Source organism: Pseudophryne corroboree, chromosome 1 (assembly GCF_028390025.1).
Source record: "Pseudophryne corroboree isolate aPseCor3 chromosome 1, aPseCor3.hap2, whole genome shotgun sequence".
Classification (NCBI taxonomy): Eukaryota; Metazoa; Chordata; class Amphibia; order Anura; family Myobatrachidae; genus Pseudophryne; species Pseudophryne corroboree.
In genome coordinates this window covers 1,063,604,058-1,063,623,512 of record NC_086444.1, presented here as the reverse complement: position 1 = coordinate 1,063,623,512, position 19,455 = coordinate 1,063,604,058, and the positions used below count along the sequence as shown (strand labels likewise).

General features: G+C 44.7%; 1 protein-coding gene across 2 annotated transcripts in view; it reads right to left on the bottom strand.

Moving 5' to 3' along the window:
* The window catches only part of SCFD2 (sec1 family domain containing 2), a 1,002,395-nt gene that overhangs the window by 691,208 nt on the left and 291,732 nt on the right, over positions 1-19,455 (bottom strand). The window lies entirely within an intron of this gene.

Genomic DNA, 19,455 nt, shown 5'->3' with positions numbered 1-19,455 from the left:
GCCAAGGCCGATGCCCAATGTCATAGTACAGAGCATGTCAAATCCAAAACACCAAATATCAGTAAAAAAAGGACTCCAAAACCTAAAATAAAATTGTCGGAGGAGAAGCGTAAACTTGCCAATATGCCATTTACCACACGGAGTGGCAAGGAACGGCTGAGGCCCTGGCCTATGTTCATGGCTAGTGGTTCAGCTTCACATGAGGATGGAAGCACTCAGCCTCTCGCTAGAAAAATGAAAAGACTAAAGCTGGCAAAAGCAGTAGCACCGCAAAGAACTGTGCGTTCTTCGAAATCCCAAATCCACAAGGAGAGTCCGACTCCAATTGTGTCGGTTGCGATGCCTGACCTTCCCAACACTGGACGTGAAGAGCATGCGCCTTCCACCATTTGCACGCCCCCTGCAAGTGCTGGAAGGAGCACCCGCAGTCCAGTTCCTGATAGTCAGATTGAAGATGTCAGTGTTGAAGTACACCAGGATGAGGAGGATATGGGTGTTGCTGGCGCTGGGGAGGAAATTGACCAGGAGGATTCTGATGGTGAGGTGGTTTGTTTAAGTCAGGCACCCGGGGAGACACCTGTTGTCCGTGGTAGGAATATGGCCGTTGACATGCCTGGTGAAAATACAAAAAAAAATCAGCTCTTCGGTGTGGAAGTATTTCACCAGAAATGCGGACAACAGGTGTCAAGCCGTGTGTTCCCTTTGTCAAGCTGTAATAAGTAGGGGTAAGGACGTTAACCACCTCGGAACATCCTCCCTTATACGTCACCTGCAGCGCATTCATAATAAGTCAGTGACAAGTTCAAAAACTTGGGCCGACAGCGGAAGCAGTCCACTGACCAGTAAATCCCTTCCTCTTGTAACCAAGCTCACGCAAACCACCCCACCAACTCCCTCAGTGTCAATTTCCTCCTTCCCCAGGAATGCCAATAGTCCTGCAGGCCATGTCACTGGCAATTCTGACGAGTCCTCTCCTGCCTGGGATTCCTCCGATGCATCCTTGCGTGTAACGCCTACTGCTGCTGGCGCTGCTGTTGTTGCTGCTGGGAGTCGATGGTCATCCCAGAGGGGAAGTCGTAAGACCACTTTTACTACTTCCACCAAGCAATTGACTGTCCAACAGTCCTTTGCGAGGAAGATGAAATATCACAGCAGTCATCCTGCTGCAAAGCGGATAACTGAGGCCTTGACATCCTGGGTGGTGAGAAACGTGGTTCCGGTATCCATCATTACTGCAGAGCCAACTAGAGACTTGTTGGAGGTACTGTGTCCCCGGTACCAAATACCATCTAGGTTCCATTTCTCTAGGCAGGCGATACCGAAAATGTACACAGACCTCAGAAAAAGAGTCACCAGTGTCCTAAAAAATGCAGCTGTACCCAATGTCCACTTAACCACGGACATGTGGACAAGTGGAGCAGGGCAGGGTCAGGACTATATGACTGTGACAGCCCACTGGGTAGATGTATGGACTCCCGCCGCAAGAACAGCAGCGGCGGCACCAGTAGCAGCATCTCGCAAACGCCAACTCTTTCCTAGGCAGGCTACGCTTTGTATCACCGGTTTCCAGAATACGCACACAGCTGAAAACCTCTTACGGCAACTGAGGAAGATCATCGCGGAATGGCTTACCCCAATTGGACTCTCCTGTGGATTTGTGGCATCGGACAACGCCAGCAATATTGTGTGTGCATTAAATCTGGGCCAATTCCAGCACGTCCCATGTTTTGCACATACCTTGAATTTGGTGGTGCAGAATTTTTTAAAAAACGACAGGGGCGTGCAAGAGATGCTGTCGGTGGCCAGAAGAATTGCGGGACACTTTCGGCGTACAGGCACCACGTACAGAAAACTGGAGCACCACCAAAAACTACTGAACCTGCCCTGCCATCATCTGAAGCAAGAAGTGGTAACGAGGTGGAATTCAACCCTGTATATGCTTCAGAGGTTGGAGGAGCAGCAAAAGGCCATTCAAGCCTATACAATTGAGCACGATATAGGAGGTGGGATGCACCTGTCTCAAGCGCAGTGGAGAATGATTTCAACGTTGTGCAAGGTTCTGATGCCCTTTGAACTTGCCACACGTGAAGTCAGTTCAGACACTGCCAGCCTGAGTCAGGTCATTCCCCTCATCAGGCTTTTGCAGAAGAAGCTGGAGACATTGAAGGAGGAGCTAACACGGAGCGATTCCGCTAGGCATGTGGGACTTGTGGATGGAGCCCTTAATTCGCTTAGCAAGGATTCACGGGTGGTCAATCTGTTGAAATCAGAGCACTACATTTTGGCCACCGTGCTCGATCCTAGATTTAAAGCCTACCTTGGATCTCTCTTTCCGGCAGACACAAGTCTGCTGGGGTTCAAACACCTGCTTGTCAAGTCAAGCGGAACGCGACCTGTCAACAACATCTCCTCCTTCACATTCTCCCGCAACTGGGGGTGCGAGGAAAAGGCTCAGAATTCCGAGCCCACCCGCTGGCGGTGATGCAGGGCAGTCTGGAGCGACTGCTGATGCTGACATCTGGTCCGGACTGAAGGACCTGACAACGATTACGGACATGTCGTCTACTGTCACTGCATATGATTCTCTCCCCATTGAAAGAATGGTGGAGGATTATATGAGTGACCGCATCCAAGTAGGCACGTCACACAGTCCGTACTTATACTGGCAGGAAAAAGAGGCAATTTGGAGGCCCTTGCACAAACTGGCTTTATTCTACCTAAGTTGCCCTCCCACAAGTGTGTACTCCGAAAGAATGTTTAGTGCCGCCGCTCACCTTGTCAGCAATCGGCGTACGAGGTTACATCCAGAAAATGTGGAGAAGATGATGTTCATTAAAATGAATTATAATCAATTCCTCCGTGGAGACATTGACCAGCAGCAATTGCCTCCACAAAGTACACAGGGAGCTGAGATGGTGGATTCCAGTGGGGACGAATTGATAATCTGTGAGGAGGGGGATGTACACGGTGATATATCGGAGGATGATGATGAGGTGGACATCTTGCCTCTGTAGAGCCAGTTTGTGCAAGGAGAGATTAATTGCTTCTTTTTTTGGTGGGGGTCCAAACCAACCCGTCATATCAGTCACAGTCGTGTGGCAGACCCTGTCACTGAAATGATGGGTTGGTTAAAGTGTGCATGTCCTGTTTATACAACATAAGGGTGGGTGGGAGGGCCCAAGGACAATTCCATCTTGCACCTCTTTTTTCTTTTCTTTTTCTTTGCATCATGTGCTGTTTGGGGAGGGTTTTTTGGAAGGGACATCCTGCGTGACACTGCAGTGCCACTCCTAGATGGGCCCGGTGTTTGTGTCGGCCACTAGGGTCGCTTATCTTACTCACACAGTCAGCTACCTCATTGCGCCTCTTTTTTTCTTTGCGTCATGTGCTGTTTGGGGAGGGTTTTTTGGAAGGGACATCCTGCGTGACACTGCAGTGACACTCCTAGATGGGCCCGGTGTTTGTGTCGGCCACTAGGGTCGCTTATCTTACTCACACAGCTACCTCATTGCGCCTCTTTTTTTCTTTGCGTCATGTGCTGTTTGGGGAGGGTTTTTTGGAAGGGACATCCTGCGTGACACTGCAGTGCCACTCCTAGATGGGCCCGGTGTTTGTGTCGGCCACTAGGGTCGCTAATCTTACTCACACAGCTACCTCATTGCGCCTCTTTTTTTCTTTGCGTCATGTGCTGTTTGGGGAGGGTTTTTTGGAAGGGCCATCCTGCGTGACACTGCAGTGCCACTCCTAGATGGGCCCGGTGTTTGTGTCGGCCACTAGGGTCGCTTATCTTACTCACACAGCGACCTCGGTGCAAATTTTAGGACTAAAAATAATATTGTGAGGTGTGAGGTATTCAGAATAGACTGAAAATGAGTGGAAATTATGGTTTTTGAGGTTAATAATACTTTGGGATCAAAATGACCGCCAAATTCTATGATTTAAGCTGTTTTTTAGGTTTTTTGGAAAAAAACACCCGAATCCAAAACACACCCGAATACGACAAAAAAAATTCAGTGAGGTTTTGCCAAAACGCGGTCGAACCCAAAACACGGCCGCGGAACCGAACCCAAAACCAAAACCCGAAAAATTTCCGGCGCTCATCTCTACATTTAGTACCTCAGTTATTTTGATTTAACCAGCTGTGCTGAAGTCTAGATATCACTAAAACCTGGACTGTTAGTGTGCCTTTAGGACCGACTTGGAAAACACTGGTTTAGAAAGAAAATGTGGCTTTGTGCATATTAACCCTTTCACACCACATACTGTATCACACATAACAAAAGTGGGTTCTGCGGCGCCATAGTAAAATTGTCATTATGCAAAATATTATATCTCGCACAGTGGAATGCAGAAATGGTGTGCTGCAACCTATAGCAACCAATAAGCCAAACAGCATAAAAGTATTATCAGACTAATGAAAGCTAATACCACACTGGCTGTTATTAATTATAGCATATGTTCTATTTTACCTATTTTATTTAGTGAAAATCACTAAGAGATACAGAAATAGATCTACAGCCCACATATGCAATGTTTATATTATCCCCTTACAACATGGACTTTAGAAACTGCTCACTACATAATAATGAATGACCTGTTTCCTTCTGTCTGCCACTGAAAGCAGGGCTGGAACTAATTTTAAATCTGGGTTTGATGCCTGTCCACTCCCTGCTTTTATGAGCAAATTTAACGCTCAGCATTACTGCAGACTATATCAATGATTCACGTGTTAAGTGGATTTTGATTTGTTTTCTTAAGCAGCAATGTAAGCACCAGCAACCCTTATACCACCTTGTTAAACGAACACAGCATCCCGAGCACACTAACACAATTCTGCAAGCACCCGCACTGGAACGACTTGATGGGAATATAAGGCAACCTCCACTTTTGCAGACGGAGCTTGGAGATCACCCAAGAAAAATGTCTTTTGTCTGTAATACACTATGCAACAAGAGTTTAGTGAACAATATTATTCCCTGACAAAGTCTATGATCTTGCTGCTCTTTTGTTAGACACAGGAAAAGGCCAATTATAGGACGCTGAATCACGTTTTGAGGTTAATTGCTATTTTATCCCCAACTATGTTATCTGCCTTCATTCTTGAATTAATGGCAGTATATATTCTTGTTGTTGACTGAATCACAGGGATAAGGGGTTTCAATTGCTAGTGAGAATAACAGACCTGGTAGTCACTGAACTCTAATTAGCTACATCCTGTAAACCTAATTAAGGACCATGGCTCAGAAAAGCAGAAATAATGTTCCATAATGCAACACAAGGGAACGACCAACTATTAAAAGTCCTCTGAAAACTGTGCAGTAAGTAATAAATTATTTCTGCATAATGGGCCCTACACACTACGCGATCCGCCGGAAAGCTGCTAGATGGCGGATACGGCCGACGAGCGACCTGGCGGCGGGGGTACAGTGAGGGAGGGAGTGAAGTTTCTTCACTCCCTTCGTCACCCGGTTCCATAGCAGTGCAGGCAAATATGGACACGATCGTCCATATTGGCCTGCATGCAAAAGCGACGGGGCACCAGCGATGAACGAGCGCAGGGCCGCGCATCGTTCATCGCTGGTGCCTCCACAGTGACCGATATGAACGGTATCTCGTTCATTAATGAACAAGATCGTTCATATATTTCACTCATATCGCCCAGTGTGTAGGGCCTATAAAACTACGAAGAGCTGATCAGGAAAGAAGTACAGTATATAAGGGTCTGAACCTTAGCCAAAATTAGCATTACCGCTTTGACTTAGAACAAGCCTCACTTACCCTCAGGTATATCTTAAACTGGACATACACTATACAATTATCTATCAGATAATCTGTGGTTGGAATGAAAACCTGGTAATGGATGAGGACAACTGACAATCGTTCATTTTCTACCAAACACTGGAAATTGGACAAAACCTGTTGTTTATACAAATTGGCAGTGCCGTTTCTTGCGGCGGGCGAGCCGTGCAACCGCACGGGGCGCCCGCCGCGGCACTTCATCATACTTTGAAACCCCCTTCTCCCTCCTCCCGAGTGCCCAGCTCGGGGGGCGGGGTTTCGCAGAATGACGCGATTGCGTCGTGACGTCACGACGCAAACGCGTCATTCCGCGAAACCCCGCCCCCCGAGCTGGGCACTCGGGAGGAGGGAGAAGGGGGAGCCGCGCAGACGAGGAGGGAGAGGCGGCTGAAGAGCGGCGAGAACCGCTACAAATGTAAGTCAGCCCCTCTCCCTCTCTCCCTCCCCACCACCTGCAGTAATGTGTAAAATGGGGACCTGTCTGCCTTAATGTATAAAATGGGGACCTGTCTGCCTTAATGTGTAAAATGGGGACCTGTCTGCCTTAATGTGTAAAATGGGGACCTGTCTGCCTTAATGTGTAAAATGGGGACCTGTCTGCCTTAATGTGTAAAATGGGGACCTGTCTGCCTTAATGTGTAAAATGGGGACACCTGTCTGCCGCAGTGTGTAAAATGGGGACACTTGCCTGCGTACTGTGTAAAATGGGGGCACGTGTCTGCCGCAGTGTGTAAAATGGGGACACTTGCCTGTGTACTGTGTAAAATGGGGGCACGTGTCTGCCGCAGTGTGTAAAATGGGGACACTTGCCTGCGTACTGTGTAAAATGGGGGCACGTGTCTGCCGCAGTGTGTAAAATGGGGACACTTGCCTGCGTACTGTGTAAAATGGGGGCACGTGTCTGCCGCAATGTGTAAAATGGGGACACCTGTCTGCCGCAATGTGTAAAATGGGGACACCTGTCTGCCGCAATGTGTAAAATGGGGACACTTGCCTGTCGTACTGTGTAAAATGAGGACACTTTTTCCTGCCGCAATGTGTAAAATGGGGGCACGTGCCTGCCGCAATGTGTAAAATGGGGACACTTGCCTGCCGTGCTGTGTAAAATGAGGACACTTTTTCCTGCCGCAATGTGTAAAATGGGGACACTTGCCTGTCGTACTGTGTAAAATGGGGACACTTTTTCCTGCCGCAATGTGTAAAATGGGGGCACGTGCCTGTCGTACTGTGTAAAATGGGGACACTTGCCTGCCGTGCTGTGTAAAATGGGGACCTGTGCCTGCTGTAATGTGTAAAATGGGGTAGCGTGCCTGCTGTAATGTGTAAAATGAGGACTTTTTTTTTTTTAATATCCTGTGGTGGCCGTGTTGATGAGATCAGATGAGGCCACGCCCATCTTAAAGCCACGCCCATTTTAATGAGGTCACGCCCCTTACCGGGAGCGCGCGCGCCTTCGGCGCGCGCATGCTTTTCCTCTTTATATCTATGGGGGGGGGGCGCATTTTTAAATCTCGCACTGGGAGCCAAATTGGCTAGAAACGGCCCTGCAAATTGGTTAAATCACGGACAGGTTTTGTCCTTTTTCCAGTGTTTGGGAGCAAATTGTCATTTGTCAGTTGCTCTCATCCATTACCAGGTTTTCATTCCAACCACAGATTATCTACCAGATAGTTGTATAGTTTATGCCCAGCTTTAATTATGTGTGCTAAAAAATGTACTACCATATCTCCCAACATGACCCTCTCCAGGAGGGACAGAATGCTCTGCTTCTGGACTTACCTTTTCATTTATGATTGCCATCACCTGTGCTGAAATACCTTTTTTTATCCATTAAACTGTTCAATAAAGAAGCCGGCAATCACACATTAAGAGAAAAATCCAGGAGCAGAGCATTGTGTCCCTCTTGGAGAGGGTCATGTTGGGAGTTATGTACTACTTCCGTTACAAAGTATGTCACCTTACGACAGAAGCTGTGTCCTGTGTTTCATGCTGGTGGTATCATAAGGGACTGCTGTAGTAACAGAACATATATCTTAGTTATGTAGCACAATGCAGTCTTAAACAACATTTTGTTCTGCAGCTATTGTAGAACTAAAAGTCCCAGCATACTCTACAAACTGGTGCAGGCTTAAGCAACTTGTTGTATTTGTGCTTTGCAGCACTTACATCTGACTATAGCCTGGCAGATCCTGGCAGGTCATGCAAGGACTTGTAGTTCCACCTAAACTGGGGAGCCATAGCATGCCTGAGTCTGCGTCAGTTGACCAGGCAGTGTATCTTCAAGAGACTTTAAATTCTAATAGCTTTAAAACGTATTTGTAATCAATATGGATTTGTAGATCTATTGTGGCTCAGTTAAACAGGGGCTTGCTCCCATGCTTTCACATGCCAATCAAAGTTTTAATAAAACCTAATGGTAATTAGGGCACTGCTGGATACTGTTCTACCCAAGTTTATTACTGTTGCATTATTGATGTGTCAGTAGTAGAATCAATATGGATTTAAAATAAGTATTTATAATACATACAAAAACTGAATGTTTAAAATCTTATTAAAAACAGAACTGACATTTTCATTAATTAGAAATGCAAAACACGTTGATGTCTTTGTGTTGAGTCTTTGTATTTAAAGGGACCGATGTATCCCAAACTCTTAATTCCACCAAGCCATCAGCTTTGAGGGTCCAGCCGAAATTCAAGGAGCAGTTATGTTATATTTGCACGTATTATATTGGGCTAATACATAATAATAATAATAATAATAATAATAATTATTATTATAATATTTAAAAATGTATACAGATAATTAAAAGGAGAGCACATTTTGTTCAGCTTTGCCATATCATTTTTATTTTACTTATTTAAATTAAACCTTTGATTGGTTTGAAAAGTAATGTAACCAGCTTTCTGACAGTCATGTTTTGTATACCTGTATCAGGAACATTTACAAAACATTTTACGTTACATTGTAAAACTTTTGTTTTCGACATAACCCCTGGACCAAAAATCGCTTCACATAATAGGTCTAGTCTGGCGTCTGCTCCAGTTGTCTTTGCTCACACAGTAAGACGGCTTTCTCAGCCCAGGGACGAGGTGAAATGATTCAGTTTAGCCTTGTGGTCCAGTTTTTGCCAAGGTCAACATTGCAAGAAAAAAAGTTTCTCGGAATCTGGCTGGAACTGAAGAAACTCAGAGCTACGACAATACAAAAGCAGTTTCTGTTCACGTCTTCTATCTTTCCAGCAGAGAAACACATATGGATGGGACAGATTGCTGTAGGGCCCAATGCGTTTCCTCTCAAAGTCCTTCATTTGTCACTGAAACACTCATTAATTGTCTCATTCTGCTCGTAGAGCATTAATCTAATGGTTAGCTAGGGTACCTGAGGACAAGCCAGTAGCTCTTTAAGTCTCAGCCGATTCCATTACATCCCTGGAGCAAGGAACAATAGATGATGCATGTTTATGTGAATATATATATATATATATATATATATATATATACACACACACACACACATACATATACACATATATACACACACACACACACACATACATATACACATATTTATACACACACACACACACACACACACACACACACACACACACACACATTATGTTCATGCGATATATACTGCATAAGTAATAACGTATACTTTTACTGTAAGATGAACACAGTTTCTCTGAAAAGAAAATAACATTATAAAGTCTATAATTAAACAAAATGGTATCTGTAATTTAAACACTGAGACCCAAAGGACAGTGGGGTAGATGTATTAACCTGGTAATGACATAAGGAAGTGATAAACCAGTGATATGTGCAAGGTGATAAACGCACCAGCCAATCAGTTCAAATATGTAAATTAACAGTTAGGAGCTGATTGGCTGGTGCATTTATCACCTTGCACATATCACTGGTTTATCACTTCCATATGCCTTCTTCAGGCTTAATAAATCTGCCCCAGTATTTGCCCAGTGACCAAGAACAGTTAGCTTGTAGAGACGCTGCCTTCAATAAGGAAACACAACCTGCATTATTGATGCATCTATTTGTTTTAAATTGTTCAAGATAAAAAAAAATTTTTTGTAGAGAGTACAAATAATCAAACCAACCAATAGATGGCAGTGTTGTACTACGTTACTTAATCTGATCAGCTAAGTAACTAAAAAAAGTGAGAATCCCTGCCCACATCATTTCATCACTTTTTATGCACAGAAGAAACGTGGCATAATTTTTTTGGAAGATACACTGTAAGAAATAAAGATAACTTAAAAACCATTTAACTGGGGAAGCTACGTGATCACCATGCCAATTCCCAGGAGAAGATGCAGCCAGGTCCCATCTAGAAATACATTCAACCTCTACTGTATGTGGGTTTTTGATAGAGAAAACAGTATTTTTGTTCTAAAGTTCAAGTTAACTAAACACTAATGCAAAATTTGGCATTAGAACTGTACCCTTCTATTGTTTTTCTTTATTTTATTAACTGCCAGCAAAAGTGAATAGTTCATGAAATGGATCAGGGTGAGTGGAAGTCAATGATAAGCTGCCTGCAGTTATTAGGTCCTAGAGTGGGAAGAAAAGCCGAGGGTGGAGGGAGTTTGGAGAGTAGCGTTAAAGAAGGAAAATTATAAAATTATGACAAATACACCCATCAGTACACTGGGGAAATACCCATGTTCACATTTTGGGACTTGCCAGTAAATCACTAGCACATTATGGGGGTTATTCAGAGGAGTTAGCAAACCAAAAAAGTTTGCAATTGGGCAAAACCATGTTGCACTGCAGGTGGGGCAGATGTAATATGTGTAAAAAGAGTTAGATTTGGGTCGGGTGTGTTCAAACTGAAATCTAAATCGCAGTGTAAAAATAAAACAGCCTATATTTACCCTGCACAGAAACAATGTAACACATCCAAATGTAAACCTCTTTGCACATTACATCTGCCCCACCCACAGTGCAGCAAAGTTTTGCCCAATTGCTAACTTTTTTCGTTTGCTAACAACTCTGAATAACCCCCTACACCCACTCTTTCTCTATCTAAATAAATGGCAACCCACATTGTACCAAGCAAATTACCGTTATCATTATACTCAGCTACTGTAGCATTGCCCTCTACACACATTACAGGATAAATCCTTAGCCTACAAATACGCAATACTAGGCTAGAAATATAGCAATATATCCTATGCTAAAGTATGCAGAGGCTGTTCCTCTATTGCTAGCCATACATTTCACAGAGGTAACCCATACACTCAACGTAAGTGCATAGAAATGGGGACCAAGAACACTGTGTTTGCATCAGGAGAAAGCAGGAGATTGTTGGATTGGGGGCATTCTACACTGAGGGAAATGGCCCCAATCCAACAATCAGTGACATGACGCAGACCAGTGGAGTAGTTGACCAAAGCAAGCAATCAACTTCTACCCTTTTATTTATAAAATGTACTTTGTAAAATGCTACCTCAAAGACATACCTCCCAACTCTCCCGATTTTGGCGGGACAGTCCCGCTTTTCTGGGACTGTCCCGCTATCCCACCCATGGGTCACAGTGTCCTGTGGTGGGTGGGTAAAGGTGCAATTGGGAGACCCTCTCTCACTCGCTGCAGAGTTGTGCGCATGCGCACAGTTTCTGCTCACTGAGAGAGAGGGACTTGGGGCATGCCAGCAGCTCACATGGCACTTGGCATGCACCCTACAACAGCTAAGGAAGGGGGGGGGGGGGAGGGGGGGGCAGTTGGGAGACCCTCTCTCACTCTCTGCAGAGCAGCGGTGAATAGATGCACAAAACGGGGTGTCATGTTTAAATACAGGAAGGAGGATCACAAATTATATGTGATCTAAGGTGTGGCGATTACCTGCAGGAATAATCACCAATAATGTTTTCAAGTGATTGTATATATATATATATATATATATATATACTTTTGTATTCTTTCAGCTTAGATGTGACAAAATGGCTGACAGGCAATGTCCTGCATTAAACCTCCATACATCCAGGCTGGGGAAGATCTGCAGACCATAAAGTTTGAGATGACATGTGCAATGACCAGACTGGAGGTTATAAATACTGACAAGAGGGAGGATTGTATATTGTCCAAAATGTAAATAATCTGTGACCTGGAACCCTGACATGATCATTGTAAAAGGAGATTTCTACATCAAAAGCAGATATTGCCAAGCTCTGGACATTGAGGGCTGATAAGCCCAATTTGTTTGTTATGTAAACAGGGGGGCTTTGAAAACAGACCAGGGAAGTGTGACCACAATGTCCTGATTGGAATGGTCAGGAATCCTATTTCCTGGCTAATGTCATAAACCTCTAAAAAAAAAACTTCAAATTCACAACTACAGGCTTAGGAAGATGTGACCCCCCAGGGCCCAGACGTCTCTCTCTTTGAAGGAGATTCCTACAGTATGCCTTAGGCTACACATCTTGCCTGCTGCCAAGCACCAAGTATGTAAAACTGGTGAATGGGTAGTGTCCAGCAGGGAAGTAGAAAAAAATACCAAAGGAGGGGGCCGGATGAAGCTGGAGACTATGGGGGTCATTCCGAGTTGTTCGCTCGTTGCCGATTTTCGCTATACCGCGATTAGTCGCTTACTGCGCATGCGTAAGGTTCGCAGAGCGCATGCGCTTACTTTTTTTACACAAAAGTTAGGTATTTTACTCACGGCATAACAAAGCTTTTTCATCGTTCTGGTGATCGTACTGTGATTGACAGGAAGTGGGTGTTTCTGGGCGGAAACTGTCCGTTTTCTGGGAGTGTGCGAAAAAACGCTTGCGTTTCTGGGAAAAACGCGGGAGTGTCTGAAGAAACGGGGGAGTGTCTGGGCGAACGCTGGCTGTGTTTGTGATGTCAAACCAGGAACGAAACCGAATGAACTGATCGCAATGTAGGAGTAAGTCTGGAGCTACTCAGAAACTGCTAAGAAATTTCTATTCGCAATTCTGCTAATCTTTCGTTCGCAATTCTGTTATGCTAAGATACACTCCCAGAGGGCGGCGGCTTAGCGTGTGCAATGCTGCTAAAAGCAGCTAGCGAGCGAACAACTCGGAATGAGGGCCTATATCTGTCTCCCTCATGAAAACAGAAAGTGTGATCTCTAGGGGACTCAACAATACGTTGGAGATGACCTGATTTATTCTGTGAATTCCCCCACAACAGAAACAACTGAATTCGTTGAGTAAGTGAATTAGGGTTTCTGCAGTTTTTATTCCTTTTCATTTATTGAGATTGCTGTATTTTGTGTGTGTTTTTAAAATATTCTTAATAATCTGTGTAACCTATTTGTAACTAAAGCTCTGAAGTATTCTTGAAATTAAAATTCTAATTTTAGTTCTGATTCTGTGATTCTTATGAACTCAGGGCCCGTGTGGCTCATGCCTACCTATTTTTCTAAGTATTGCAGTGTGTGTGTGAAAGGTAAAGCTAAAGACACCTGCAACGTCCGTAATACGTTGAAAAGTCTTTGCTGGTGGCAGCTGAAAGTATTTAAGTAATCCTGTGTGTCAAAAGTGACCCCGCACGTCGCATGTGGCAATTCTCAAATTGGCGTATTTGTGGAATTGGCCGACAGCGTTGTGACAGGGGTGTGACATGGGATTGCGGCACTTCCACGAGGCCATGCCTCTACCCATGAGGCCACGCCCCTATTTTCGGAGGTGCGCATCTATGTCTCTCCTCCCAACTTTCTAAAGTTGGGAGGTATGCAAAGCTGATGGGTTACTATGGGCAACTTCTCCACTGGTCCACTCTTCCACTCTTTTTACCACTTGATACACCAATGCCTGAGTAATTGTGTTCCTACTGTCCATCCAAATAAAAAATGCAAGAATTTACTTTGTGTGACAAGATCTAGTTTGGGCAACATTCTATAAGTTCCAGGTGATACACATCTTACTATACCCTTACTAATGTACTTCTGGACATATCTAGGCACTTTTCAAGCAGTGTAATAAAAAGATTAAAACCAAAAACTGTGGCACATGAATTTTAAACAGTCTGAGTGAACCATCACTATCCTGGATCAATCTGTTATTCATTATAAGCACCGAACACACTGGGCAACAACACATTACGATATGAATGCTAACAATATATTTTGCAAGATCTATCATTCATATCGTCCAGTGTGTGTGGATGAACAATGAACGATGCACGCACCCGCGGGCCATTCTCGTTTATCCATCATCTACCACACATATAGCTCAATGTTAACTACACTGCTCAAAAAAGGGAACACTAAAATAACACATCCTAGATCTGAATGAATGAAATATTCTTATTAAATACTTTGTTCTTTACATAGTTGAATGTGTTGACAAACAAAATCACACAAATATCAATGGAAATCAAATTTATTAACCCATGGAGGTCTGGATTTGGAGTCACCCTCAAAATTGAAGTGGAAAAACAAGTCAAAATGAGGCTCAGTAGTGTGTGTGGCCTCCTCGTGCCTGTATGACCTCCCTACAATGCCTGGGCATGCTCCTGATGAGGTGGCGGATGGTCTCCTGAGGGATCTCCTCCCAGACCTGGACTAAAGCATCCGCCAACTCCTGGACAGTCTGTGGTGCAACGTGGCATTGGTGGATGGAGCGAGACATGATGTCCCAGATGTGCTCAATTGGATTCAGGTCTGGGGAACGGGTGGGCCAGTCCATAGCATCAATGCCTTCGTCTTGCAGGAACTGCTGACACATTCCAGCCACATGAGGTCTAGCATTGTCTTGCATTAGGAGGAACCCAGAGCCAAACGCACCAACATATGGTCTCACAAGGGGTCTGAGGATCTCATCTCGGTACCTAATAGCAGTCAGGCTACCTCTGGCGAGCACATGGAGGGCTGTGCGGTCCCCCAAAGAAATGCCACCCCACACCATTACTGACCCACTGCTAAACCGGTCATGCTGGAGGATGTTGCAGGCAGCAGAACGTTCTCCTTGGTGTCTCCAGACTCTGTCACGTCTGTCACATGTGCTCAGTGAGAACCTGCTTTCATCTGTGATGTGCACAGGGCGCCAGTGGCGAATTTGCCAATCTTGGTGTTCTCTGGCAAATGCCAAACGTCCTGCACGGTGTTGGGCTGTAAGCACAACCCCCACCTGTGGGCGTCGGGCCCTCATACCACCCTCATGGAGTCTGTTTCTGATCGTTTAAGTAGACACATGCACATTTGTGGCTTGCTGGAGGTCATTTTGCAGGGCTCTGGCAGTGCTCCTCCTGTTCCTCCTTGCACAAAGGCGGAGGTAGCGGTCCTGCTGCTGGGTTGTTGCCCTCCTATGGCCTCCTCCACGTCTCCTGATGTACTGGCCATTCTCCTGGTAGCGCCTCCATGCTCTGGACACTACGCTGACAGACACAGCAAACCTTCTTGCCACAGCTCGCATTGATGTGCCATCCTGGATGAGCTGCACTACCTGAACCACTTGTATGGGTTGTAGGGAGGTCATACAGGCACGTGGAGGCCACACACACTACTGAGCCTCATTTTGACTTGTTTTAAGGACATTACATCAAAGTTGGATCAGCCTGTAGTGTGTTTTTCCACTTTAATTTTGAGGGTGACTCCAAATCCAGACCTCCATGGGTTAATAAATTTGATTTCCATTGATAATTTTTGTGTGATTTTGTTGTCAGCACATTCAACTATGTAAAGAACAAAGTATTTAATGAGAATATTTCATTCATTCAGATCTAGGATGTGTTATTTTAGTGTTCCCTTTATTTTTCTGAGCAGTGTATATCTTTGAGCTGCATGTTCGGGGAGTGCGGGGAATGATGTCACTGAACGATATCATAGATCGATATCGTTCAGTGTGTATGCACGGGCGATCTCCTCTAATTAGCAATCTGCTATATAGTGCTGACTGCTAACTAGGAGAGGTCGCCCAGTGTGTACCTGGCTTAAGACATACAGCAAATACAGCTACATTTCTAAATGTATCAACTGAAATTACAATTTTAATGTTTAAATGAATTAAAGTCAAATAAAGTTAGAAGGATGGAAACTAAAAAGTGTCATTTTCTTTCCTTCTACCACAAACATTTTCAGGTTTATGGCAAGCCAGCCAATTGGGAAATTTAAGTTTCCCTTGAAATGTATTTGACAAATAGGCGCAATTGTGCAAATACAGAATCTCTGTAGGCTCTAAAACTGGATGGGCAAAAGACGGACTTTATGGAACCCGTAACAAATGTAAGCTATTACTTTAAGACAGGATGGCATTAATAAAGTGATTTTTTTAATAAACAATTTAATTAGTGACTAATTAGTAGTTATTATAAGTGGAAAGGTCTAATGGGAGTTAGGGGCATTTCAGTGGGAGCATTTTTGGAGCTAGTAAGATGTCTTAGTGGTATCGGGGGATATTTTGTGTCAAGGATGAGGTCTAAAGACACGTGGAGGCTCAAAGGGGTATGCAGAAAGTGTGTGTGGCACGTGGAAGGTCTGATAGGTGGGGGCACTTATTCTAAGGCAAGCAGAAAATCTGAGTAAACATGAGAGTATTCTAAGGCCAGTGAGAGGTATGAGAGGTTTAAGGGTGTTCTATGTTGCAAGTGGGAGGTCTGGGAGGTATAGTGGGGTATTCTGTGGCATATGGGTGGTTTGAGAGGCATGTGGAGGTATTTGGAGGCAAATGGGAGCTCAGAGAGACATGTGGTGGTATTCAGAGTCAAGTGGGAGCTCAGAGACATGTGGTGGTATTCAGAGGCAAGTGGGAGCTCAGAGAGGGATGTGGTGGTATTCAGAGGCAAGTGGGAGCTCAGAGAGGCATGTGGAGGTATTGGGAGGCAAGTGGGAGGTCTGAGAAGGTCTGAGAAGAATGGGGATTTTGGTAAGTGCAGTGTGGGGGGTCATTTCGGGCCTATTTTATTATTACGAAGTTAACATTATGCAGCTATTTTAAAGGTTAAATAGCCTCTTTAAGTATATTGGGTTGTCTGTGAGCCGTAGAAATGTTTCTAAAAAGCGATTTCAACTATCTAAAAAAAACTGTTAAGAAATGGAAAGCAGTTGAACTATTAAAGCAAACTGTATGAATACTATTCAGATGTACAAAACAGGGACTATGAATGAGTACAGATTGAAATATTTACTGAAAAGTCTTATTTACTAGCATGACAGAGATGGTGGTCTGTAGTACATCTGTGCCAGATGGGTTTATGATGGTTTATTACTAAAATATATATTTTCAAGCTCACTTTCCTCCGGACATTAATCTCTTCTGTGACAATTACCCCTACCAGAAACAGTTATAGTTGTCTATCTGACTTATAAAGAAATCAAATCCTCTTTGCTGCATATCAGTGGACTGCCTCTGCAATTATCCAATTACCAAAATGTGCAACATTTTAATTTATTATAATTTACTTTATATGGAGCCACTGTAGTGCTATTCATAGGGATAAAACATATAACAGAATTATACCAGTGGCGGCTCCTACCTGCCTGGAGATAATGAGATAGTCATGTCATGTGCCGAGACTGGCGTATACACACAAATGGCAGACGGACTGTGCATGCGCAAAACACCGGCTTCTATGGGCTGCATTGGCTGCCCATAGAAGCCGGATTGGGATGCATGAAAAGGCAGGGAGTGGCTTCCTACTGGAAGAACGCTGTCTGCTAATCTCAGCCCGGTCTGGTAGTCTCAAAGGGAGAAAACACCTCCCTCTGGGTCTGCCTTTAGTGTCTGTAATTGGCAGGTAGAACATCCAATGGGAAGTCACTACCAGTCACAGACTACATCTGGCTCACTAACACTGAGTTGAGGTGGCGCATTTCGGACGGCAGCTCATAGGTAAAATTCTCCACTGACAGATACCATTTTTGGGACTGCCGAAAAATACAGAGCATCTGAATAATCATTCTACAATTCAGAGCAGTTTTGAGTTCCACAATATTATCCCTTCAATAGATAGATAGATAGACCCCTTACTGACACAGATTACACTTACTGACACAGACACAACTTACTAACACAGTGACACATGAAGAGGGAGACCCACGGGCCTGGTGCGCGCTGCGTCTTGCCGGGTGTCGTACACCTGCTCCGCTCTGGCACCCCCTGAATCCAGTTCTCCTCTCCTAACAGACAGCAGCCTCCTCCCCCAGGCCCTACCCCTCTTTCATCCCACATTTGAAGGTCCTTCTGAGGCGGCGGCAGGTGCCGTGCCCCCTAGGGCTTTCCGCCTTTATCACCTTGTCTGGAATAGGAGAGTGTAGTGGAAGGAAAGGCACCTCTCCAGTCCGGCACCTTCCTGCAGTGTATAATCCCGCTTACCGTATCACACCAGCCATGTATGGGAGGGCATTCCAGAATTTGGTAGTAGTTCAGGAAATATCCTGAAGTAGGGAGTGGGAAGTTATGATCAAGGAGGAGGGGAGACTGTTATTACCAAAGCTAAGTGAGCAAGATGGAATGTGTGTGGAAATGTAGGAAGAACAAGAGTAGAAATAAAATAAATTAAGAAAAGGGAGTGAGTGAAGGGACTGAAACTGGTGGACAGAAGTGGTTCAGTGGCAAAAGAGAAAAATAAATGGACCGCAGTGGTGCAGTGGCAAGAGATAAAACTAAGTGGGCAGCAGTAGTGCAGTGGCAATAGAGAAAAATAAATAGGTAGCAGTGGTGCAGTGGCAAGAGAGAAAAAGGTGGGCAGCAAAGCTGAAGATAAATTAAAGAAGGAGGTAACAGTAAGTAGCCAAAGCGAGAGATGATGAGGGTTTATATTATACTTTTAGTGGATTCCCGGATGAGGAAGGGCCTGATCTTGGAAATACTACAGACTTGATAGTGTGAGGAATGGGAGAAAAACTGAATGTGGGGGCAAAAGAGAAGGTGGTGTCAAAGATGACAATCAGACAGTGGACTATGAACATAGAAACGTATTCAATAAGGATTGCAATTTTTGCTAAAAAGCAGTTACTGCGATCAAATAGTTGACGTTCAGAAATTGAGAAAAACCGCCCATTGCAGAAATTGCGAATGCATCGCAATATGCAGCTGTTTGCAGAACCATACGCAATCATCAAAGATTTTTCCTATCTGCAGCAGGTAAGGTCTACAATTCTTGCGATACAAGATGCTTGAAGAGGCCCTCCTTAAAAAACGCCTGGACACCGCCTGCATTTTTTCACTCACTCACACACACACACACACACACACACACACACACACACACACACACACACACACACAGAAAACGGCAAGGTTTCCGCCCAGAAACGCTGGCTTCCTGTCAGTCAAACAGCATCTGCATTGCAATCACAATGAGTACGCATTTTCTGTTGCTTTTATTACTCGCGCGTAATCAATGCAAATGCTACGCCTACACAGTCGTTCGATAATCGGACAGATCGTGATTCGCAAATTTTGCAATCCTTTCTAAATAAGGTCCATAGGGGTGTAGTATGTGTGACCGGCGGTCAGGAGACCGCTGGTCAGCATACCGACGCCGGGATCCCGGCAGCATACCGATGCCGGGATCCCAGCGGGGAGCGGTGAGTGCAGCAAGCCCCTTGCGGGCTCGCTGCGGGTTCGGTGGCGACCTGCGCTCGCCACGGGTTCTATTCCCAGTCTATGGGTGTCGTGGACACCTACGAGTGGAAATAGTCCCCGTTGGTCGGCATGCCAACCATCGG